This window comes from Leucoraja erinacea, chromosome 2, assembly GCF_028641065.1.
Source record: "Leucoraja erinacea ecotype New England chromosome 2, Leri_hhj_1, whole genome shotgun sequence".
Classification (NCBI taxonomy): Eukaryota; Metazoa; Chordata; class Chondrichthyes; order Rajiformes; family Rajidae; genus Leucoraja; species Leucoraja erinaceus.
In genome coordinates, this window is record NC_073378.1 from 122,209,078 (window position 1) to 122,234,386 (window position 25,309).

Consider the following 25,309-nt stretch of genomic DNA (forward strand, 5'->3'; position numbering starts at 1 on the left):
AATTCACGTTGTGCAAAATCAACGGAAAGGACAAAGTGGTGGGTCAGATAGTTGTTTATTTATGTGGATAAATTACAGATTTGACCCAGATGGCGCTGAGCTATGTGATATTTGTTATAGCTGTATTATCCAGGTGAGTGTACAGAGGGATTTTGGGCTCCAAGTCCATGGCTCCCTGAAAGTAGCAACACAGGCAGATAGAGTGATAAAGAAGGCAATAGAGTATGTTTGCCTTTATCGGTCAAGTCATTGAGTATAAGTGTCAGGAAGTCAGGTTACAGCTTTAGAGAACTTTGGCGAGGCCCCATGTAGAGTCTAGGGTCTGGCTTTGGTCTCCTCATTACAACGAGGATGTGGAAGCCTTGGAGAGGGTGTAGATGAGGTTAACCAGGATTCTGCTTGACTTAGAGGGTGTTTGTACAAGCGGAATTGTCATTGTTTCTCTGTTACAGCTTTATAGAACTTTGGCGAGGCCCCATGCAGAGTCTAGGGTCTGGCTTTGGTCTCCTCATTACAACGAGGATTTGGAAGCCTTGGAGAGCAGGATATTTACACAGCTTTTAGAAAGGCATGTAAATATGCCAGGAATGGGGGGGATATGGATTATGTGCAGGCAGAAGGGATTAGTCTAATATGACACAGACATTGTGGACTGAAGGGACATTTCCTGTGCTGTACAGTTCTCTGCCCATGTCCACTGTTCCAAGTGGAGAGTGTTTCATCACATTCCTGACAAGCGAATTCATGGAGAGGCTGTGGAATGTCAGAAGACAAACCATTTGCTGTGGAACTCTCAACCTTGGAATAGCTCTGGTTATCTGTGACATGTCCAAGCAAGTTTAGTTTAGTTTTAGTTTAGAGAAACAGCACAGAAACAAGCCCTTTGGCCACTGAGTCCGCTCTGACCAGCGATCCCCGCACATTAACACTACCCTACACACACGAGGGACAATTTAACATTTACACCAAGTCAATTAACCTACAAACCTGTACATCTTTGGAGTGTGGGAGAAACCCAAAGATCTCGGAGAAAACCCACGGGGTCATGGGAAAAACGTACAAACGGACAGCACCCATAGTCAGGATTGAACCCGGGTCCCTGGCACTGTGAGGCAGTAGCTCTACGACCCACGGCACAGTTCTGGATATATGGTGACCCAGTGAGCCGTGTTCAGGAGGAACTTGCCTGGAAATAACTGGCGGGCCACGTGGCTGGACGCAGGAAGACCCGGCCGGCCGCAGCCTGTAGAGGGAGCCACCGAGCCCGTCTGGAACGCTGAACGATCCTGGGGGTAACTTGGATCGGGTGCCACTCCATAAGACTCAGCATGAGAACCGGACTTTGGGAATGTTGCCAAATCTGGTGACTCTATAAAGAATTTCACTGTGTTTTGCTCACATGATGATAAAGCACTATTGAATCATTGACATCGGACATAATTCATGTTAAAGGATTTAGTGAGGGTAATGCCATTAAGTATCACTGGGTAGTGGGTTGCCTTTTGACTTGTACGGGTTTAGGTATTCCCCAGTACATACACAATACAATGTTGCTTGCCATCAAAACGTTTGAGCCTAGATTGTAGGGAAGTCTTGTTGCATGGAATTAACAATGCAATAGTCCAGGCAGACCTACATATAGACACAAAATGCTGGAATAACTCAAGTGTCAGGCAGCATCTCTGGAGAAAAGGAATAGGTGACGTTTCGGGCCGACATCCTTCTTCAGACCCAAAATGTTACCTTTTCCTTTTCTCCAGAAATACTCCAGAGTTACTTCAGCATTTTGTGTCTATCTTTGGTTTAAACCAGCATTTGCAGTTCCTTCCTACACACTCCAGACATACCTTGCTGGTCTCAACAAAAAGATTCAACAAATGATATGGGCGCAGCTTTATGTTCATTAAGAGGGGGAGAAGTCCAGTGGCATATTTTGTTTCAAATTACCAGTGGTTTCCAAAGTGTAAATATCTCACCCACCCTTTGGAACAAGAATATGCATCACACAGCGATAATAATCACCAGTAGTAAATAACTGCAGAGGAGAGCATCTGATTTCCAATCAAATGATTTTGACATTGCATATGCATCCACTCATAGTGTGATCCAGATAGGGGGCGGCTCTATGGCACAGCTGGAGGAGCCACTGCCTCGCAGTGCCAGAGATGCGGGTTCGATTTAAACTCGGGTGCTGTCTGTGTGAATGTTGCACTTTTTCCCTGTGATAGTGTGGGTTTCCTCCTCAGACATGGGTTCCTCTCACAACCCATCAAAATGGGGGGTTGTAGTTTAATTGTCTTCTCTAAAATTGACTCTCGTGTGAAGGGAGTGGTTGCGAAAGTGGGATAACATAGAACTAATGTGAACGGGTGATTGATGGTCGGTGTGCACTAGGTGAGCCGAAGAGCCAGTTTCAATGCTGTACCTTTCAATTAAATTCAATTGAATTAAAGAAATCTGACCAAGGACAAAACTTAGCTCTCATCTATATAACTAAAAGTCTCATCTTGACCAATTCCTGTCTGCGCTCTATACTGATTTTAGATAAATGCTACCATATATCGCTATGATTTTTGACCATCTTACTCACAGTCCTCCTCCGCTTTGGAGGCCCTGAGGATTTTTCTGATCTATGAAAAATAAAAAAATTATGAGTGTTTAAAAATCTTGAGATCAGCTTATTGGTCCTCTTGCCAGTCAATCACCACAATGAAGGTGACGCCCCTTCTGGGGGGGTGGGACAGGACTATAAAATCACGAGGGAGAGTTCACAACTGCGATTCTAAGCTGTGAATCAACTGAACTGACAGTCTGCAATGTACTTGCAATAGATGATTTATTAGCCCTTAATGGCAATGCAATGGGTTGTTTGGCAATTTGGTGGTCTGCACTATGCTTCAAATGCTATGAAATTGAGTTTGGTCGCCTGCACTCCGCCTGAAATGCTATGAAATTGAGTTTGGTCGCCTGCATTCTGCCTGAAATGCTGTGAAATTGGGTTTGCTGGCCTGCATTTGGCCTGAAATGCTGTGAAATTGGGTTTGCTGGCCTGCACTCTGCCTGAAATGGGGGTTGGTGGCCTGCTCTGGCCTGAAATGCTGTGAAATTGGGTTTAGTAGCATGCGCTCTCCCAGAAATGCTGCAAAATTGGGTTTGGTGGCCTGCACTCTGCCTGAAATGTTGTGTAATTGAGTTTGGTGGCCTGCGCTTTGCCAAATATGCAGTGAAATTGAGTTTGCTCTCATGCACTCTGCCTGAAATGCGACAAAATTTTGTTTGGTGGCCTGCACTGTGCCTGAAATTACACAAAATTGAGTTTGGTGTCCTGTGCTCAGCCTTAAATTCAAAGGAATTAAGTTTGGTGGCCTGATATCTGCCTGAAATGCTATGAAATTGAATTTGGTGGCCTGCACTCTGCTTGAAATGGAATTTCAAGGAATAGCTAGCCGTTAGTGAACTGCCAGCCCACCAGCCCTGAGTGACTGAGATGCCAGCCCACCAGCTCTGAGTTTCCAGCCCACCAGCTCTGAGTGACTGAGCTGCCTGCCCAATAATCCATTCGGCCCACAATGTCCATACTATCCCTCTGGAAACCAGTCCCTTTGGCTCACAACACCCATACCAAGGCTCAAGAGTGCCCCCCCCCCCCCCCACTGGCCACCAATATTGGAATTTGTGGACTATTGCCTTGGGGGATCAGCCCTCCCATATGAACATGGGACCCAATGGATCCCACTTAATCTAGTCCTAAATATAGATGTGCCCCTGACATACAGTAGTTAGTTTTATCATGAATGTATCGCTGTTAATATTCCATACGAAATAAATGTCAATCTGTATTGATGTATCCCAATTAGAGTCTTAGAGTCATAGGCGTAGTCATACTGCACGGAAACAGACCCTTCGGCCCTTCTTGCCCACACCAACCATGATGCCCCATCTACACTGGTCGCACTAGCTTGCATTTGGCCCATATCCTTAGAGAGTCATAGAGTCATCATACAGCACGGAAACTGGCCTTTTGACACAGCTTGCCCATTCCGAACAAGGTGCCCCAACTACAGTCGTCCAACCGGCCCTATTTTGGCTCATATCCCTCTGAACCTTTCCCTTCCATGTACCTGTCCAAATGTATTTTAAATGTTGTTTTTACTACCTGCCTCAACTATCTCCTCCGGCAGCTCATTCCATATACCCACCACCCTCTGTTTGAAAAAATGGACCCTCAGATTGCCATTAAATTTTTTCCCCTCTCACCATAAACCTATGAACTTTGATTCTTTATTCCCCTACACTTGGTGAAACACCCTGTGCATTTAGCCCATCTATTCCCACTATAATCTTGCACAGCTCTTTAAGATCACCGCTCATCCTCCAGTGCTCCAAGGAATAAAGCCCTTGTCTGCCCAACCTCCCCCTATAGCTCAGGTCCTCAAATCCTGGTAACATCATCGTAAAATTCCAATCTGTCTTTGTGGATGCCTTTTCTGTAATGCAAAATCCATCCCCTTTGCTTGGCAGATGGGAATTTAAATTTGTTAATTAAATAAGTCTGCAATTTTAAATGGTAATGTCAGCAGCTGTGAGCACTAAAGTATCCAGAAAGTCTTAAAACAAAGGCAAAATGCAGTGTTGCTGGAAATATGAAATTACACTACAAAATGCTGGATTTGCCCAGCAGGTTGTAAAAACCCAGCTGGCATGGATTAGGGAAGGGAATTTGTCATTGTGATCCAGATTGTCTGCTGTATGACTCCAGCCTTGTCTAAACCACTAACTCCCCACTGAGTTCAAAAGCAATTCAGGATGGACTTAAAAAAAGCACAGCTTTGCTGGTAGCAATTTGTACAAACTTTAATAGAAGAGGAAAGGGATTATTGGAATGATGGTTAATTTTAGTGTTGCAATCTGTATAGAATGAAACAGGGCAGAAAAATATTATGTCAATTTCTTAGCGAGAGGATGTTGAGGATATTATTTTCCAACATTGATTCCCTAAGAATTCATCTTCTTTTCAGGTGCACCACTTTATCGGGATGCATCACAGCTTGGTTTTGGAACAGATCCATCCAAGACCGCAAAAGATTGTAGCGAATTGTGGATGCCGCCCAGACCATCACGCACACCTTCTATTGACTCCATTTATACTTCACGCTGCCTCGACAAGGCCAGCAGCATAATCAAGAACAAGTCACACCCTGGCCACTCCCTCTCCCCCCCCTCTCCCATTGGGCAAAAGGTATAGAAGTGTGAAAAAACACACCTCCAGATTCAGTGGCAGTTTCTTCCCAGTTGTTATCAGGGAACTGAATCACCCTACCACAACCAAAGAGCAGTGTTGAACTACTATCTATCTCTTTGGTGACACTTGGACTATCCTTGATCGGACTTTGCTTTCTTTCCTTGCAATAAACGTTATTCCCTTCTTATGTACAGTTTATACACTGTAAATGGCTCAATTTTAAAAATGTATTGTCTTTCTGCTGACTGGTTCACATGTATCAAAAGCTTCTCTGTACCTCATTACATGTGACAATAAAAACATTGAAACATAGAAAAATGGGTGCAGGAGTAGGCCATTTGGCCCTTTGAACCAGCATCACTATTCAATATGATCATGGCAGATCTACTAAAATCAGTACCCCGTTCCTGCTTTTTTTCCCCATATCCCTTGACTCCTTTAGCCCTAAGAGCTAAATCTAACTCTCTCTTGAAAGCATCCAGTGAATTGGCCTCTACGGCCTTCTGTGGCAGAGAATTCCACAGCTTAACAATTTTCTGGATGAAAAAAGTTTTTCTCCTCATCTCAGTCCTAAATGGCTTACCCCTTATTCTTAAACTGTGACCCCTGGTTCTGGACTCCCCCAACATCAGGAACTTTTTTCTTACATCTAGCCTGTCCAATTCAAATCAATATTATATGTTTCTATTAGAATCCCTCTCATCCTACTAAATTCCAATAAACTAAATTAAATTAAACTCGGTATCAACAAAAGATAAATGCTGGAAATACTCAACAGGGCAGGGTGCAACTGTAAAAAGGAAAACAGTTAAAGTTTTATGTCAGAGAACTGGGCAAGAAATCCTTTGCAAAAATATTTTGTTTCTGGTGCCTTGATGCATGTCCACTGAAGAAGTGGACAATCCAAGCAACTGGATTCAAGATTACAACTCCATTGTCCTTGTCATAAGGTCATAAGGAATAGGAGTAGAATCAGGCCATTTAGCCCATCATGTCTACACCACCATTCAATCATGACTGATCTATCTCTCCCTCCAAAACCCCATCCTGCCTTCTCCCCATTGCGTCTGACACCCATACTAATCAAGAATCTATCTATCCCTGCCTTATAAATATCCACTGACTTGGCCTCCCCCGCATTCGGTGGCAATGAATTCCACAGATTCACCACCCATTGACTAAAGAAATTATTCCTTTCAGAAAAAAAACGTCCGTTAATTCTGAGGCTATGACCTACAGTCCAAGACTCTCCCACTAGTGGAAACACCCTCTCCATATCCACTCAATCCAAGCCTTTCACTGTTCTGAATGTTGTTAACCAAGTGACAAGGCTGTCAAATCCACTTTGAGTCATTGTTACCTGATAGCGCCAGGCCTCGGGTGTGGTAATATACTCAAGCACAAGAAATTACAATCTCTGTAAAACAAATCTGCAAGCAGAACCAGACACTACATGTGCCAATGGAAGCAAGACTGCAAGGGAAAACAAGTGCAAAGATCATAGCCAGCTCATGATCTATACCAACCGGTGAATTCACCTCTTGTTCCACCCCACAAAAGAAGTCATCCACCTGTTAATGATCTTCAGCTTTTACTCTTGTAGTCCTTGATGAACAGAGATGTTGTCTCCCAGCACCAGAGATCTGGGTTCAATCCTGACCTCGGGTGCTGTGTGTATGGAGTTTGCACATCCTCCCTCTGACCGCATGGGTTTTCTCCTGGTGCTCGAGTTTCCTCCCACATCCCACAGACGTACAGGTTTACAGGTTGTTTGGTCTCTATAAATTGGTTTAAGTATGTAGGGAGTGGACGCCAAAGAGGGATAATGGGCCTGTCCCACTTAGGCGACTTTTTAGGCGACTGCGGGAGACTATGCAGTCGCCACATGGTCGCCACATGTTCGTGGGTGGTTGCCGGGTAGTCGCCTTCATGGTCGTGAGGAGTTCCCGCATTCTAGGAGTAGTCGCGGCCTCATTATGGTCGGCGCAGATTTTTCAACATTTTGAAGTTTTGAATTCGTAAGTAACGAGAATTCTCCTGCCGCAAGTGGGTCGTCAGGAGTTTGAAAGCTATCGTAGGTTCTCATAGGTTGTAGCCGGTGCTGACCGGTGAATTTCATTGGCTCATTGGGGAAAAAAAACGTAAGCAGTAGTTTTGAGAACCAAGGATAACTCACCGGTAATGTTAAATGTCCGCCAAACTTCACAGTCGTACATCTCTGGTTTCTTAAAAGTTTTCTCCACTCCTTCTCCCCCCTTCTCCCCCCTTCTCCCACCCTCTCCCCACCCCTCCTCCCCTTTTTTAAATGACTTACCATAAACTGTACTTTAGCCGTCTTAATTAACCTCTTCTGATGAAGGGTCTTGACCTGAAACATCACCCATTCCTTCTCTCCAGAGATGATGCCTGTCCCGCTGAGTTACTCCAGCTTTTTGTATTGTAATTAACTTATTAGCCAAGTATGTAAACATACAAGGAATTTGATTTGCCAATGTTAATCCTGGCCAAATTGGAGATGCCAGGACTCTAAAATTGAGTAAAGGCTTCTGTGCTGCTAGGCCATTTGGTCAATTTAATTGTGCCTTCTGCAGAAATGGGACAATCTGCAGAATGGTTCCAGCTTGTCTAGAGCCTAGATAAGAATTGCAGGGAAAGAATGGGACATCTGCAGATTCTGGCATTTAGGTGTAAAATGCATGAAACGATTGGGTGAATGCAAACCAGACAAACCAGACATTGTAAATATTGTTGCAGCTTTACTTTGCTAGATGTTGATTGGGTTAAGTGCTGAGCGTTGTCTGGGTTTCTTGAATATCCAGGCACATGTTGCATTCATCTCTGTTAATTTGCACCTAGAAACTTTGTCAGATACATTGTATTAGTCACTGTATTATTGGTTAGGAAAATGTCTATCATGTACTGCGTTAATTGATATCTGTTATTGGACTGTTAAGAGACCACCCCCATGTGGTTCAGCAACTCAAGGTTCTGGGACCTATAAAAGACTGCTCCCATGAGGTCCTGCGTCGATCTTCTGGGAGAACGCTTAGGACTGTGTGACCTTTTGGAGTGTCTCTGCTTGCATGAGGCAAGGAGGGCTTGGCCAGGCATATACAAGGATTGAACCTGCGGTGGTTAGGTATAGTAGTGGGAAACTGTTATTTGTTTTTCCAAAATAAACTTTAGATGCACAAGTACTTGACTCAGTATTTTATTGACTGAAACTAGACTTAGTACGAGCTATTTACACCCACAGTCATACAAAAAACCAACAGATACATAACCAAATAAAAATTAAACATAGACTTAAACAGCCACCACAATGGCGTTTAAGAATCCCCAGAGAACACAGCTCAGCGGAGACTGACAGCCATCAGTTCAATGTCCCGGCCACACACACGCTCCTTCACCGTGATGTGACCAGAGTTGTACTGACTGCTGTCACTCTCTCTGCAGTCCCTGTCTGCCCAAACAGTCAGTAAGCCATCCACACTCACACTAGACTCCGGGATGTCCTTATGGAGCCATGTCCGTACAAAACACCGAGATTACTGCACTCATGGCACTCCCTCCAAGTCCTCATCAGTGCAGGCAGCAGATCCATCTTGTTTTTACGGCGACCTCACATTCCCCACTGTGATGGAAGGCAAATAACCTTCTCGCTTCCTTTTCTCCCACGGTCGGGGCAATCGAAACTTCCGCAGTCGGGGCAATCGAAACTTCCGCAGTCGGGGCAATCGAAACTTCCGCAGTCGGGGCAATCGAAACTTCCGCAGTCGGGGCAATCGAAACTTCCGCAGTCAGGGCAATTGAAGCTCTCGCATCAGGGCGATCGAAACTCCTGCAATCGGGGTGATCGCAGCTCCCACATCGGGGCGATCAAAGTCACTGCGGTTTGAGCTCCCACAGTCGATCCCTAACAAACCTCAGCTCCACAATGTTAAAGCCCCAGTGCGGACAGAGATACGATGGTAAAGTTGCATCTCTGTCGAGGAAAGAGATAAATAAGGTTTCCCCCAACCCCCCACCTCCACATAATATGAAAACTAAAGCATACAAATAAACACAGACGATAACCGAAAAAGAAGAAAAAGATGAGACAGGCTGTTGGCAAGGCAGCCATGTACAGTGCCATGTACAACTATCTCCTGCTGCCTTTTTGACAATCTTCAGTGTAAACCAGTATCTCCAGTTCCCACTTACACACAGTAGCCACTATAGTTATCCACTTGCAGGTAATATGACGTGCCCGCACGGACCCTGTGTTTTTCTTCTTCTCGCCTTACCTTCTTGTCAGTAATTTGTAGTTACACGTTATGCCAGGAATATAATGAATAGGAATCTGTTAAAGCATTTGTGCCTTTGTTATTCCACTTTCACTAACTAACTGTGATGCATTCATGCTTCATACTTATATGTCAAAATATAGACCCCAGAGGAAATTGTATGGATAATGAGTGGTAAGGTCGGAGAGGGACTTAAAAACATAACAACAATTTTAAGACTTAGCTGTGGCCTAACTGGGGGGTGGTGGGTGCATGGTGGGGGGTGGGGGTATTTATCCATAACTTTATTTATTGAATGAATGAATGATTGATGAATGCATGAATGAATGAATGAATGAATGTATGAATGCATGAATGTATGAATGAATGAATGCATGAATGAATTAATGAATTAATGAATTAATGAATGAATGAATGAATTAATTAATGAATGAATGGATATATGAATGAATGAATGAATGAATGAATGAATGAATGAATGAATGAATGGATGTATGAATGAATGAATGAATGAATGAATGAATGAATGAATGAATGATGAATGAATGAATGGATGAATGAATGAATGTATATTTTATGGAATTAATACTTTATTGTCACATATGACAAGTCACAGTGAAATTCGATGCTTGCATACCAAAGGTAGGCAAATAGTCACCACATAAAGGGTGCTGACACAGTTACAAAGTATACACAGTTTTCCTTCACGGCGGCCCATCCCATGCTGGGTCCTCCTTTGATCTTTGTTCTTTCCCCTCTCGCACAGGAAGAGGATTTTATGTATCTTGTTTGGAATATATTAAATTATTAGATGGTAGTATCTAATAATTCTACCCGGAAGAGTCCAAAATACACTAACATAATCTAATCTGGAGGTTTCAAAATTATGGAGAAGAGTTTCAGCAACAGCAGCAGATCTGAAGCAGGGCCAGAAGCGAAGACAGTTTTAATGACGGCATTGATATGTGGCCACAAGTTCATCTATGGGTCAAATATGACACCGGTTGTGAATTGTCCGGTTCAAACAATTGCTGAGGTTCAGAATCAAGGTAATGGCAGTAAAAGTGTTCTATAAAGATTATTTAGAGAATTATTATACCACAGCCTTGAAAGTGTGCATTGCCTTTACTAATGCCCGAATTGAGTTATCTTCTTTGCTCTTTAATTATGTCTCTTTTTGTTAAAGTACTGGCAAGATTTTCAAAAGTTCTACAATATCCAAACTAAATGATGCCAGTGTGCCAAGTCAAAAAAAGAACGTACATTTAAAAAAAATGTAAATATGTTTTTTTTTTTTAAATAGGCATAGTTGAAAGTTTAGAAGTGAAAATGTAAAAACAGTAGGAAAATGTAAAAAGTGATAGATGGTGGTGCAAAATGAATCAAGATGCCAAATGGATTCAAAGATATGTCAATAAAATGTTATGCACAGTTGTTATTTTGTTATTTGTATTGTTGAACAAATGCAACTACAGTTCTGTCGCAAGTTAGTCAAAATCTTTCGTTATTTCTCAAGCAAAGACATGTTGAAAATATTAGACCATAAAATAAAGATGAAGCAAAATGTCACTCTCATTTGGTAAGTTCCAATTCAGCTCTTGCGATTACACTCACAAATTTATCACAGGTAGAGGTCAAGGAAGATTGTAACCTGCAGCATTCACTCATCAGTGAGATGCTCATTAAATCCGCTTGTACCTATCCTTTTGTGAACTGACGTTCACTTAGTAAATCCTGCAATAAAACATCATTGATTAAAAAGAATTGGTCCTCGTGCTGATAATAAAGACTCATTGATTGAAAGGCGCTGGATGCAATGCTTCTTCTGCCTGTGACAGCGGGTGTTGTACATTAACCTTCCAGCCCCTCGGATTCATGTCATGTGAATTTCCTCCTCCATATCCTGCTCCAATAACCCGTTTGTGACATTTAATAAATTGGACCGACTGTTCACAGATTTGGAATTTAATAACAGAGAGAAGTGTCTCAAGAGAAGTCATTGTGTTTCTTCAATATATGAGACACAACTGCGACCAAATCCCACATAGTTTAAAAGGTTCTTTCACAAGTGATAGTCAAGAAGTGTTTGTCGGCATTATACGGTATTGTACGAACTGCCAGTGGAGTAATGCCCATTTCACACCCAGCCTCTTGAGTTCTCAGCATCTTTGCAAATAACTTTATTTATGTATAAATACCATTTTCAAGTTCAATAATGAACACCACTGCGCTGCTGAAAAAGGTCCAGCAGAGACTGCACTTCCTGAGGGTGCTCAGGAAGAACAACATCACTCAGAGGCTGCTGCTGTCCTTTTATCGGTGCTCCATTGAGAGCATACTAACATACTGTGTATGCGTGTGGTACACCAGCTGCACAGCGGCTCAGAGGAAAGCGCTCCAGAGGGCCATTGACAACGCCCAGAGGATTGCCGGCTGCCCTCTCCTTACGTTGGAGGACCTACACAGTTCCCGCTGCACCAAAAAAACCCAGAATATAATAAAGGACATCTCCCACCCCGGACACTCCCTGTTTGAACTGTTGCCGTCAGGCAGACGGTACAGATCCACAAGGACAAGGACAAATAGACTAAAAAACAGTTTTTACCCCACTGCTATAAAAGCACTAAATGTGGCCGCCAAGGAACGCAGGGGCGATACAGACTAAGGGACTGTGGTAACGGTGAAATCGACAGAAGGATGGAGGGTTGGGTGTGTATGCGTGCTTTGTCTGTGATTTTTATTTATTTGCTTATCTTTATTATTTTACCGTGGATGTTTCGTTAGCTTTAGAAATGTTTGAATGCTGCACTGACTGGCTGACATTTTAAATTTCGTTGTACATGGCCCATGTTACAATGACAATAAAGAAACTATTCTATTCTATTCTATAACATGAGAGATGTCAGCATCTTATTGACTCATATTTTATCCCCAGTGCTGATGTATAAATAACTTTGTGACCCAGATTTTCTTTTCCCTTGCTGGGCATTCTACCTGTGGTTCCTCGATTTTCAAATCCTTTCACTCTGTGACTTGTCCAGTTAACTTGCCCTAATTATAGTTCAAGTTAACAGCTCTCTCTCTCTCTCTCGTTACGATTCTCGTTAAAATCTACCTATTCTACTATCTCCATTTCATCCACGTTAATAGTTATTTTGTTACTCTTTTGAGAGGCACCTTGAGATATTTTGTTACATGTTATGGGTATTAAGGTAACGACAACATACAGAGCATTCAAAAGTATTCCGACCCCTTCCCTTTTTCCACATTTTGTTGCATTACAGCCTTATTCTAAACCTAAAATGGATTAAATCCATGTTTTCAATCATCAATCTGCACACAATACCTCATAATAAAAAAGTGAAAGACATTTTAGCAAAGGAATTAAAAAGAAATAACTGATTTATCACATTTACTTAAGTATTCAGACCCTTTGCTGTGACACTCAAAATTGAGCTTCAGCGCATCCTGTTTGCATTGATTATCCTTGAGATGTTTGTACAACGTGATTGGAGTCCCCGTGGTAAATTAAATTGATTGGACATGATTTGGAAAAGCACACACCTGTCTATATAAGGTCCCACCGTTGACAGCGTATGTCAGAGCAAAAACCAAGCCATAAAGATGAAGGAATTGTCCGTTAACTCCGAGACAGGATTGTGTCGAGACATAGATCTGGGGAAGGGTATAAAACAATTTCTGCAGCATTGCAGGTCCCCAGGGGGTGCTGTCCTGTGCTTGGCTGCCCAGCCAGCAGCTGTCCGTCTTATTATCTCTTTTTTTTATTTTTAATTAGTTAAAGTGTTTTTGTTCTGGAGGTCTAGACTTTTTTATGTGGGGGGGGTGGGGTTTGAAGGGGGAAACTATCTTTCAGGGTCCCTACCTGGTCGGAGAGGCAGCTTTTCTCCGGGCTGCAGTTTCGACCCGTCCTCGCGGCCTACCAGCGGGCCTGGAGCGGTGTTTCCTGTCGGGGACCGCCCAGAACCTCGGCTTCGGTGGCGGCACAGCGCTGGAGCGCTATCGTGGAGTGGAGCGGGCAATGCCTTGCCCGGGTCGCCGCGCTGGAGCTCCGGTGAGCTGAAGACCGCCAAGATAAACATCGCGGAGCTGCGTGTCTTTGGAGTGGCCAGCTGCGGGCGGCGGTGCTGAACTTAAACATCGGGAGCCTGGGATCTCTCGATGAGATTGCCAGTGGTGGAGCTCCAACCGGCGCGGCCTTGTTGGCTTCGGAAGCCGCGGTCTTCGATGAAGGAAGCAGCCGTTCCAGGGTTCCCATGCCGCCGAGAGGATTCTCCCGACTTCAGAGTACAATCATCCGGTGAGAACGGCCTGTAACATCGGGCCTCCTTAAAGGCAACTGTGGAGGCCTCAATAGGCCCGACTATGGGTGGACATGGAATGGGGACTGGACACTGTGCCTTCCCTCATAATGGGAACCATTGTGGGGGGATGTTTTTATGTTTAAATATCTTTATTATTGTTATGTTTGTATTCCCTCTTTATGTGCTGCATGGCAAGAAGCATTTCACTACACCTAGGTGTATGTGACCAATAAAATTATTCTATTCTATTCTTCTATTCAAAGAGCACAGTGGCCTCCGTCATTCTTAAATGGAAGAAATTTGGAGCAATCAGGACTCTTGATAAAGCTGGCCACCCGGCCAAACTAAGTAATCGGGGAAGAAGGGCCTTGGTCAGGGACGTGACCAAGAACCCGATGGTCACTCTGACAGAGCTCCAGAGTTCCTCTGTGGAGATGGGAGAAACTTCCAGAAGGACAACTATATCTGCAGCACTCCACCAATCAGACGTTTATGGTAGAATGGCCAGACAGAAGCCACTCCTCAGTAAAAGGCACATGACAGCCCACTTGGAGTTTGCCAAAAGGCACCTAAACATGATTCTCTGGTCTGATGAAACCAAGATTGAACTCTTTGGCCTGAATGGCTAGTGTCACATCTGGAGGAAACCAGGCACCGCTCATCACTTGGCCAAAACCATACCTACAGTGAAGCATGGTGGTGGCAGCATCGTGCTGTGGGGATGTTTTTCAGTGGCAGGAACTGAGAGATTAGTCAGGATCGAGGGAAAGATGAACGGAGCAATGTACAGAGAGATCCTTGATGTAAACCTGCTCCAGAGCATTCAGGACCTCAGACTGGGGCAGAGGTTCACGTTCCAACAGGACAATGACCCTAAGCACGCAGCCAAGTCAACACAGGAGTGGCTTTGTGACAAGTCTGTGAATGTCCCTGAGTGGCCCAGCCAGAGCCAGGGCTTGAACCTGATCGAATATCTTTGGAGGGACCTGAAAATAGCTGTGCATCGACGCTCCCCTTCCAACCTGACAGAGCTTGAGAGGATCTGCGGAGAAGAATGGGAGAAATTACCCAAACACAGGTGTAACAAGCTTGTAGTGTCATACCCATGAAGACTTAGGGCTGTAATCACTGCTAAAGGTGCGTCAACATAGTACTGAGTAAAGGGTCTGAATACTTATGTAAATGTGATATTTCAATTATTTATTGTTAATTACTTTGCAAAAATTTCTAAACTCCTGTTTTCGCTTTTTATTATGGGGTATTGTGTATAGATTGATGATTTAAAAAGAAAAATAATTTAATTAATTTTAGAATAAGGTTGTAACATAACAAAATGTGGAAAAGTGAAGAGGTCTGAATACTTTCTGAATGCACTGTAACTACTAATTGTTATCTTCAACAAGGTGTTGAAGGGAAAGTGACGATGGTAATAAGTGCCAATATGTTGAACACATAATTATCCAGGTCATATTGTGGGATAATTGGTAAGCCTTAAGATATGAAAGTTAAAATCTCAGTATTACGGTTGAAAAAGTTTCATCTAATATCTTGTTAGGCCAGTTCCCATCAGCAGTTTCTCAATCGGTGACGACAAGTTCATTTGGAGTTGCCACACGCCACCTCAGTCCTTGCACCAAAGAATCATCTTTCATAGTGTGATTGTGCATGAAAATTCAAGGATTTCAGATTTCTCGTGTTGAAGGGTATTAGTTTTGTTCACTTTTGTTTAGAGATACAGCGTGGAAACAGACGGGAGGAGATTGGAGCACCTGTAGAGAATCCATGTGGCCACAGGGAGAATGTACAATCTCCTTTCAGACAGCAGCTGTAGTCAGGATCGAACCCGGGTCTCTGGCGCTGTAAAGGGCCTGTCCCACTTGGCTGTCATTTGCGCGTCATTTACATGACCTGCTAGCATGTGGGTAGCGTGTGGATAGCGTGTGGGAGCGTGTGGGCAGCGCGTGGTATCGCGGGACGGGTGCATGGAGTGGTGTGGAGGAGCGTGGAGTGGCGTGGAGGAGTGTGGACTTCATCCTGACACCTGTTGCGTAACTGACGGCCAAAGTGGGACAGGCCCAAGACCCTGGCGCGATGCAACGTCTCACCTCCAACAGCAGCAGAAACAGGCAAACGATCGCCGAACTCGGCCTGGGGCCCACAGCCGTTGTGGATCCAGATCCGCCCTCACTCCTACTCTCAGAGCGGGGACAGGAGAGGGGCTGTACTGCTGGCGGGGAGGATTTGATGAACTTTTCGGAAGGTTTTGTTTGGTGGGGAGGAACAAAAGCAGTCAGACTTTGCAGTTCGGAGCTTTGTTGGACTGCAGAGACTTTCTTTGTTCAAAGGTTCCTCTAATTAGTGAAGATTTGTCCGTGTATCTGGAAAGTTGTAGGAGCGGCGGTGGCTGGCGGAAGGACAAGTTTCACTTGAACTGGTGGGAGCTGAGTCTGGAGTGGTGTTTGTGGTCGATAACATCGACAAGCTCCCCCCGACACCAACTTGCCCAGTCCAGGTGTGCTGGGTAAGAACAGCAACACTGCCTTGGATTTTGTTGAAGCCGGGGAGGCGACGGAGAACTGGGGAAGAAGCCTCTGGAAGCTCCATTTTTGATGACGGGGAGGATTGGCACAGACATTCCTATCTTATCAGGAGGAGACTACTTCTGTTGCTTGCCAAGAAAGCCTTCACAGGACTATTTAACTGCTGAAAAAGAGTGGAGGTGCAGCAACAGCAGAAAGACTGCTTTGATTTATAAAGTACTGATACTTTGTGTGTTGTGCCACGCCCTAAAGATGGCGTACTGGCATTTTAATATGAGGAGGTCGACCTAAGGGGCGGGACTCCGTGATCGGACGGCTTGAGAGAGAATTGCTCGACTCGGAGTCTCGTCTGGATCAGACTGGTGGGGCTTTGTGTGAGTGGAGGAGTACCAGGAGAAGAAGGGAGCACTGAGGGACTTGCAGCTTAGGAGGTCCTATGGCGCGTATGTGAGGTCGCGAGTCAAGATGTTGCACGATCTGGACCGCGCCACCCCATTTTTCTTTTCTCTGGAGAAGGGGCGAGGAGCCCGCAGGCAGCTTGTTGAGTTGCTTGCGGATGATGGCTCCTCTGTCACAGATCCAGAGAGCATTGGTGCCTCGGTTCGGTTTTTCTACAGGACTCTGTTCACGGCAGGCACATCGAGTGGGGAGGCGCAAGAGGTCCTGTGGGAGGGCTTACCCACTGTGTGCAATGATGTGGCTGAACACCTGGATGATCCCCTAACTCTGGAGGAGTTGACTGGTGCCCTGCACCAGCTCAGGGGAGGCAAGTCTCCAGGGCTGGATGGGCTGACTATGGAGTACCTTAGAGCCTTCTGGGATGTCCTGGGGGGCAACTATATGAAGGTCCTGGTGACCGGGGAGATGCCCTTCTCGTGGCGCAGGGCAGTCGTTGTCCTGCTACATAAGAAGGGCGATCTCCGCCTTTTGAAGAACTGGCGCCCGGTCTCTCTCCTCAGTGCGGACTATAAAGTTATTGCACGGGCATTGGCGAATCGCCTGGGTCCCGTGCTGTCCCAGGTGACCCACCCTGACCAGTCCTACACAGTCCCGGGCCGGTCCATCCAGGCCAATATCCATCTGGTCCCTGACCTGATTTGTGATGTATATGTAATATAAATGCCAGTGCCTCATTAATATAAATGCCTGTGCCTCGTGATTGAGGTCAGGTGACCTTCGAGAAGTTTCCGTGGGTTGTTCAGATTAAATCTTACTTACAAGATGTCGGACGTGATGTCTTTGTGCTAGTCACAACAGGGCCTTACGTGGTCTCAAACATTACATGGTGTCAAAGTAAAAAAAAACCTAAAGAAAAGAATGGCGGGACTCAAGCCTACAGGGCCACTCTCCATGCAAGGAAACTTGGCCATGAATTATAAGGACTGGATAAGGGCATTCCAGCTGTATGAGGCGGCAACAGAAATAACAAATAAACCAGGTAAGATTCGCTGTGCAACATTCCTCCACGTAGCCGGGCCGGCAGCTCAGGAGATTTATGAGACCTTTGAGTTTGCCCAGGAGGAAACTAACAAAATACAACCGCTGAAGAATAAGTTTCAGGCATACTGTGAACCAAAAAATAAGTTAACTGTCTCAAGATATATCTTTAATACATGTAGTCAGCGGTGAGGGGAGACCTTCTCCAGCTGCCTGACTGCAGTGAAGTCTTTAGCCAAAGATTGCGAGTTTGGCATTATCCATGACTCATTGCTGCGAGACAGAATTGTCTGCGGCATCATTTCAATAAAGAAGTCAGATATTTTATATTTCTTCTATTTGACTCCAGAGTCAGAGTCATAGAGCTATGCAGCAAGGAAGCAGAAATCTCTGCCCAACTCATCCATGCCGACCAACTTACTTAACCAAGTGCATCTGGCCTATATCTCTCTAAACCTTTCCTATCCATGTACGTCTCCAAATTATTTAAAATGTTGTAATTTTACTGCTTCCTCTGGTAGCTTGTTCCCTACATCCATCACCCTCTGGGAGAACATGTTACCACTCAAGTTCCCTTTTGAATCTTTCCCTTTCTCATCTTAATTCCATATCCTCTAGTTTAATACCCCACTACACTGGTGAAAAACAAAACTGGCTATTCACCTTATCTGTGCTCCTCATTATGTTCTTGACCGCTATAAAATAGTAAGATTAAACGAGAACTTACCAGTTTGAAGTTTGATCTATATTTTATGAGGAGTTACGATGAGGGATTACGTGAAGAACCCCTCAGCACGCATGCGCGGCATACTTCAAAGCAGCGGTGTGGAATCACAGATAGACACAGTTATTGAAGTATACATAGTAAAGAAATGGAGACATCAGTTTAACATTTTGACCCATATTAATGAGGGTGGCAGTGGAGGGCACGTAATCCCTCATCGTAACTCCTCATAAAATACAGATCAAACTTCAAACTGGTAAGTTCTCGTTTAATCTTACTATTTTACTTCGGAGTCACGTGAGTGACTACGTGAAGACTTCAAAGCTCTGTGATTTCAAACCGTGTAACAGGTATTATTTCACGCACTGCCGAAGTCCTTGAGGGAGGAAGTGTGTTATCGTAGTCAACCAATTAATCTGTTTGTAGAAAAACATAATGGTATTTTTTAACAATAACAACAAAGAAATTAAATTGCTCCCCTGGTCTTAAATTAAATATTTGCAGTCTGTAAAATCTTTTCTGCAAATAAAACAGGTTTTGCCAATGGCTTATTATAAAATTTCCGAACAGTCTTTCCCCCGACCATCCTGCTGTAGCCAGGATGTGGTCTATAGGCACGTCCATTCTTTTAGCCGTCGACGTGGATGCTGCCCTGGTGGAATAAAATTTGTACATGTTAGTGTTTATCCCAGCAGCTTATAGCACCTGCTTGAGCCATTTCGAAATGGTTTGGCTTGTCACCTGACCATAAGGTTTTTTATGACTGACCCACAAGGCTTTTCATCTCCCTCGAATATTTTGGTTGTGTCTATGTAGGATAGTAGGTAGGTCATGGCACATAACCATGGTTCCGGCGGGTAAGCCTGGAATTCCACGACTGGATTAGGTGTTCCTGTCTGCTCTGTTTGATCATTCCCTGGATAACGACAGAGATCAGGTCTGGAGCTGTGAGCATGCTGTCCAGTCGCAATAGGTATAGTGACTGGACCCTCTGTGCAGATACAAGTGCCATCAACATGAGTGTTTTGAGCATAGATTTTTCAGGTTGAGGGATCTGGCTGGTGGCTATCCCCTGAGGTATGTCAGGACCACACTGACATCCCATATATGGGTGTACCTTGGTCTAGAGGGTTAGAGTTGTAAATACCCTTCATTAGTTTGACCACCAGCGGGTGGGACCCCATGGCCTGTTGTCCTGGAGCTGGTTTTAAATAGACAGGCAGGGCAATTCTAGCTGTGTTGATGGCTCTGTAGCTGAAGTCCTTCATCGTGGTGAAGGTTCGCCAGGAATTCCAGTACGTTGGTAACTGTAGCGGTTGAGTAGGTGGTCCCTGTATCCAAGCAGTACTTCTCCCATTTTTTGATGCTGGACAAGTGCTGTTTTTTAGTGGATGTTCGGAGGGATGCTGACATGGTGTCGACGGTTTGTTCTGATAATCCCAGCACCAGAAGTGGTTTTTGCAGAATATGCAACCCAGGAGTTTGATTTGTTCATGGCACGGGTGGCTTGTGCCCAACACTGGGTGTTAATAACTCTGGGTCACTGGGGAATACCATCGGAGTTTCAACAACCATGTCATGGAGTATAGGGAACCATGGCTGTGTAGGCCAGTCGGGTACTATCAAAATACCTGAAGCAGAGTCCATTTGTATTGTACGTAGTCCCCAACTGATGAGGCAGAAGGGAGGAAATGCATAGAAGAATTTCCCCAATCCAGCGTGAACTCATCTACCGCTGCTGCCTCAGGGTCTGGTTCCCAAGCGACATACATAGGTACCTGATAATTTAGCCTTGATGTAAATAAATCGATATCTGGCATGTCATATTGCTTGATAATTTTTACAAATTTTTGGGGGTTTAACATCCATTCGATGTTGTCATTAAATTTACGTGACCTGGTGTCTGCCACTGTATTTAGCTTACCTGGCAGCTAAGTTGTTGATAGCCAAATATGTCTTTCGACACACCATTGCCAAATTGTGTTGACCAACTTGTCGCATGATACCGATTTTATGCCGCCCATATGGTTAATGCAGGCCACCACCGTAGTATTATCTATTTGTAACCGTACAGGCAAGTGATGCATATTTGTGCATATGCTTTTAAACCATAAAAGTCACCCAACATCTCTAGATAATTAATGGCCAGTGTAAGTGGTAATGATGACTCTGGGTTAGTCCATCTACTACTTGTGCTGGATATAGAGTTAGTTGCTCCCCAGCCTTGAGCACTGGCATCTGTTTGGATAACTAACGTAGGGTTAGTGATGATAATAGGGTTGAAAACTATGTCAAACATTTTTTGCCCACGACTGTAGTTCTGATATTGCTTCATTGGGTAACTTTATGACACGATCATAATGACCTGTATGTCGTTTTGGTGCCTGTACCTTTGCTCTTTGTAAGTTTTGACAGTGCAAAGGTCCGAATCATTAAATTGTTGCATGATTGTGCCAATTCAACTGTTTTGTCTCTTGGCAATGTTACAGTCACGTAGACTGAATTAATTGTGAAGCCCAAGCAGTCCATGATTGTGGATGGCTTCAACTTAGATTTGTCTGGATGTAAGACAATCCCAGGGTTTAGAATAACTGTTTGGTAGCTGATACAGCTAACATAGTCAATTCCATGGTCTTGCCTATTATTTAAGATATCATCAAGAAATGCCATGACAATATGTTTTTGTCTTCTGAATATTGTCAGAGCTGATTTTGGTATCTTGGTGAATAATCTATGGCTGATGTGAACTCATTGGGTAACGCTTTAAACTGCCATAGCTGCCCCATCCAGGTAAATTTCAGGTATCTGCGATGATCCTTGTGAATGGTACTAATTAGTGAACATCTTTAAGATCAATGCTTGCCATGAAGTATCCTTTGGAAATTAGTTGTTTGACAGTAACAACCATTTCCATTTTGAAATGTATATACTTAACAAACATATTTAGTGAAGTTGAGTCAATGGTGATGCGACATCCACCATCTTTTTTGGGTTGAGTGAATATATTTGATATGAATTCCAAGGGTTCATGTTTTTCATGATACCCTTTGTAATTAGTCTCATCAGTTCAGCTTGTCCCTCTTGTTTCTCTAACAAAGAGGGAAAATACCCTCTGGGGTGAATGTTGAACTGGTGGCAATTTTTCTAGTATGAATTGTATTTTTCAGATTCAGATTCAATTTTAATTGTCATTGTCAGTGTACAGTACAGAGAATTTTAGTATTAAGCCCCTATTTTCTATATGCTGGTAGGAACCAGACCCACCTACCTCCATGGTTATGGGTATTTCCTCTAGTTCCCGCCGGTCCCACGAGGCTTGCATGTTGTCTGATGTGGCATTGACGTTGGGGGATGGCGCATTTTCCATGGGGTCCGCTCTGGGTCCTGGTCTAAAAAAGACTTACGGTGATAGAATGCGGACCCCGAGCTTTAAAGCCTCTTCCATATCCTTCATATGCTTTGTGAGGTTTTTGCCAAAGAGCAGTGGGTGTGGCTCAGTGGCTGGGGTTTGCACAACCCCGCAAATTTAGGAGAGGTGATTAATGCTGGCCGCTGGTTTGGCCTTTAACGGCCTCCTGCATGTGGGGTTGCCACGTAGCGGTCCACCACACCTAGCAGCTCTTCCTGTTCCTGCACCCCTTACATACTCCCGAGAACTTCAGCCATCGTCCCCTCTTCTTGACCAGCCCAGTCCTGGTCACCAAAGCTACCCTTGGGTAAGGAGGAAGCAATGGACAGTGCAGAACGCACTGTGGAGGGAGTGCCTGAACTCCCCCTGCGAGAGCGCCCCTCACGAAACGCGTCTCGCTGGAGCTCCTGCTCCATGAGCCGCTCCACGCGGCTCAGGCGGCTGTCTCTCCCCCGGGCGGGTGGAGGTACGTCCCGTCCGACAAGTCGGAGGCCTCCGGCTGGACGCCTCTTCCATGGCTTTACTTCCAGCCTGCTGCTCAGGCGCTAGCGGGCTGGGCTCGGACGCGGTGTCGGGGAACAGCAGAGCGCCCGGTAAGCGGTCCTACCACCTTGTTGCTGCCCCTCCCAGATGGAACGCTCCTCCGTGGAGTCGAGCGGGGGACAGGTTTGTTCTAGAGCCTTTCTTCTCTGCCTGAAAGCAGAAGGCTCCCTGTGAAAGAAAAACCCGACCTCAAAGCTTACCTGACGGGCCGTTCATTCACCCTGTAGCGGGAGTCTTCATAAAGTTGCCCACCTTTTTCCGATTCGGGTGCTGACAGGGTTTTCTCAGCAACTTTTGTCGTTAGTTAGCATTTATAGTTTTCTCAGAATATCTTTCCCCACTTTAAGGGAAGAGGAGGAAATCGTAACTGAAATGTCATCTATTCATGGATTATGGATAGGAAAGGTTTAGAGGGATATTGACCAAACATGGGCAGGTGGAACTAGCGTAGATGGGACATCTTGGTCAGCATCGGCAAGTTGGGCTGAAGAGTTGTTTCCATGTTGTGTGACTCTATGACCCTATCCATGCATCCTGAAGAAGGATCTTGACCCAAAATGTTGCCTATCTATGTCCTTGAGCAAAACATTAAGTGTTGAGGAACTCAGCAAGTCAGGCAGCATCTGTGGAGGGAATGGGCAGGAGGCATTTCTTCTTCAGTCTGAATCGTCAGTCTGAAGCGGGGCTCCGATCTGAAATGTTACCTTCCCTTCCTTCCACAGATGCAGCTGGACCCGCTGAGTTACTCCACCACTTTGTGTTCTTTTTATGTAAACCAAGATCTGTAGTTCCTTGTGTCTCCATGTCCCTTTATATGGATGCTGTGAAATTGCAAAACCATCTGGGCGGGGAATGGTTAATAATCCACTGATGGGAAGACTTAATGCTGATTTCCTCCTCTTCCCTTAAATTAGATACTTCTGATGTTAACCATGGCATTGTTTTAATTAATTGCCTATTTTATTAGCATCCTGCAAGAAAAAAACAATTAATCCTATGGCCCATTTTTATTGCAAATCATATATTTGTATAATGGTAGCTGGGGAATCTTTGTAGTGAAATGATTAATTTTCTTATTTAAATTGGATATAGAAGAACATTTATATTTGATTCTAAGTTATTAACTTTCAATTAATTTACTTGGATACATATTTTAAGGGTTACAGATTATCTGTTTTACTATAATAGCATAACTCTTCAGTCAGTGTAATTATACCAGGGACTTTTATCACATAAGAATCACCATCATTTTCATTTACAATATGGATTTTGCAGTACAAGGACATTCTTTTTACATTGATTGTCAGTGTATCTAATTTCCATCAAAAACTTGTTTAGAAAAAAATTAGCCAAGCCTTCTTGGAGGAACAAGTAATTTGAGGAAAAGACATTGACTGAAAACATGGTAGTGTTAATCATTCAAAATTTCCCAAATTTGACTGCGAAAAATGGTGTGATTGTATCTTTAACCTCCTTTATCAGAGATTGGCAGAATAATTTATCTTGGAAAAGATCGGGTAAATGCACAGAATATTTTGCCTGGAGTAGGGGGAATCGAGAAGCAGAGGTCTAAGGTGAGGGGGGAAAGATTTAATGGGAATCTGAGGGGTCACTTTTTCACACAAGGTGTGATGGGACGAGCTGCCGGAGAAGGTAGTTGTGGAAGGTACTATTGCAACGTTTAAGAAACATTTAAACAGGTACATGGGTAGGGTAGCTTGGAGGGATGGGAGGTACGTGGTTACATCTGAACAAGTGATTTACTTTTAAAAGGATTGTTTTACTTTCTATTCTTCATCTTCTTCGGTTTTCTTATGCCAAAGAAAGCCATCTGACCCGGTCAGTCAGGGGTGGCACAGTGGCGCAACAGTAGAGTTGCTGCCTGACAGCACCAGAGACCCGGGTTCAATCCTCACTACAGGTGCAGTCTGAACAGAGTTTACATGATCTCCCTGTGACCGCATGGGTTTCCTCCGGGTGTTCCGCTTTCCTCCCACATCCCTAAGATGTGCAGGTTTGTAGGAATGTTGGGCTCTGTAAATTGTCCCTGGAGTATAGGATAAAACTAGTGTACGGGGTTGGTTGTTGGTCGGTGCGTACTGGGTGGGCCGAAGGGCCTGTTTCGATGCTGTATCTCTAAACTAAACTAAACTAAACTAAACTAAGCCACTTGAACATTGAAGAGACTAAAGATACAGCATGGAAACAGGCCATTTGGCTCCACACCAGGCTGCTATCAGTGATTTACTTGTATCTGTACTTGCCTTCTGTGGTGCAATGGAGGTGCTTTATTTTAATGCCTGGCCTCATTCATAACTATCCAGGCTATGGGGTGGGTTATGAGTAATGTTGAGATGTAAAGGTGAAGATGTGGGGTGAGGGGAGAATCTCTTTGACCCCCCCAACTCTGGTCCCTATCTGACAGCTCTCTGCTGTCAAATACATCAGAACGGTTTTAACTTTCCCCGATAAAACATTTGAACATTTAAAACAATTTTTTTTTTAAGTGATTTACTTAAAATGACTTAACTTACCAAGAATGAATGCTGAACAGTGTTTATTTAAGAAGGAACTGCAGATGCTGGAGAATCGAAGGCACACAAAAAAGCTGGAGAAACTCAGCAGGTGCAGCAGCATCTGTGGAGCGTAGGAAATAGGCAACGTTTCGGGCCGAAACCCTTCTTCAGACTCAAGTGTTGCAAGAACGTCGCCTATTTAAGTGTTGCAAGAACGTCGCCTATTTCGTCGCCTATTGGTCTGAAGAAGGGTTTCGGCCCGAAACGTTGCCTATTTCCTTCGCTCCATA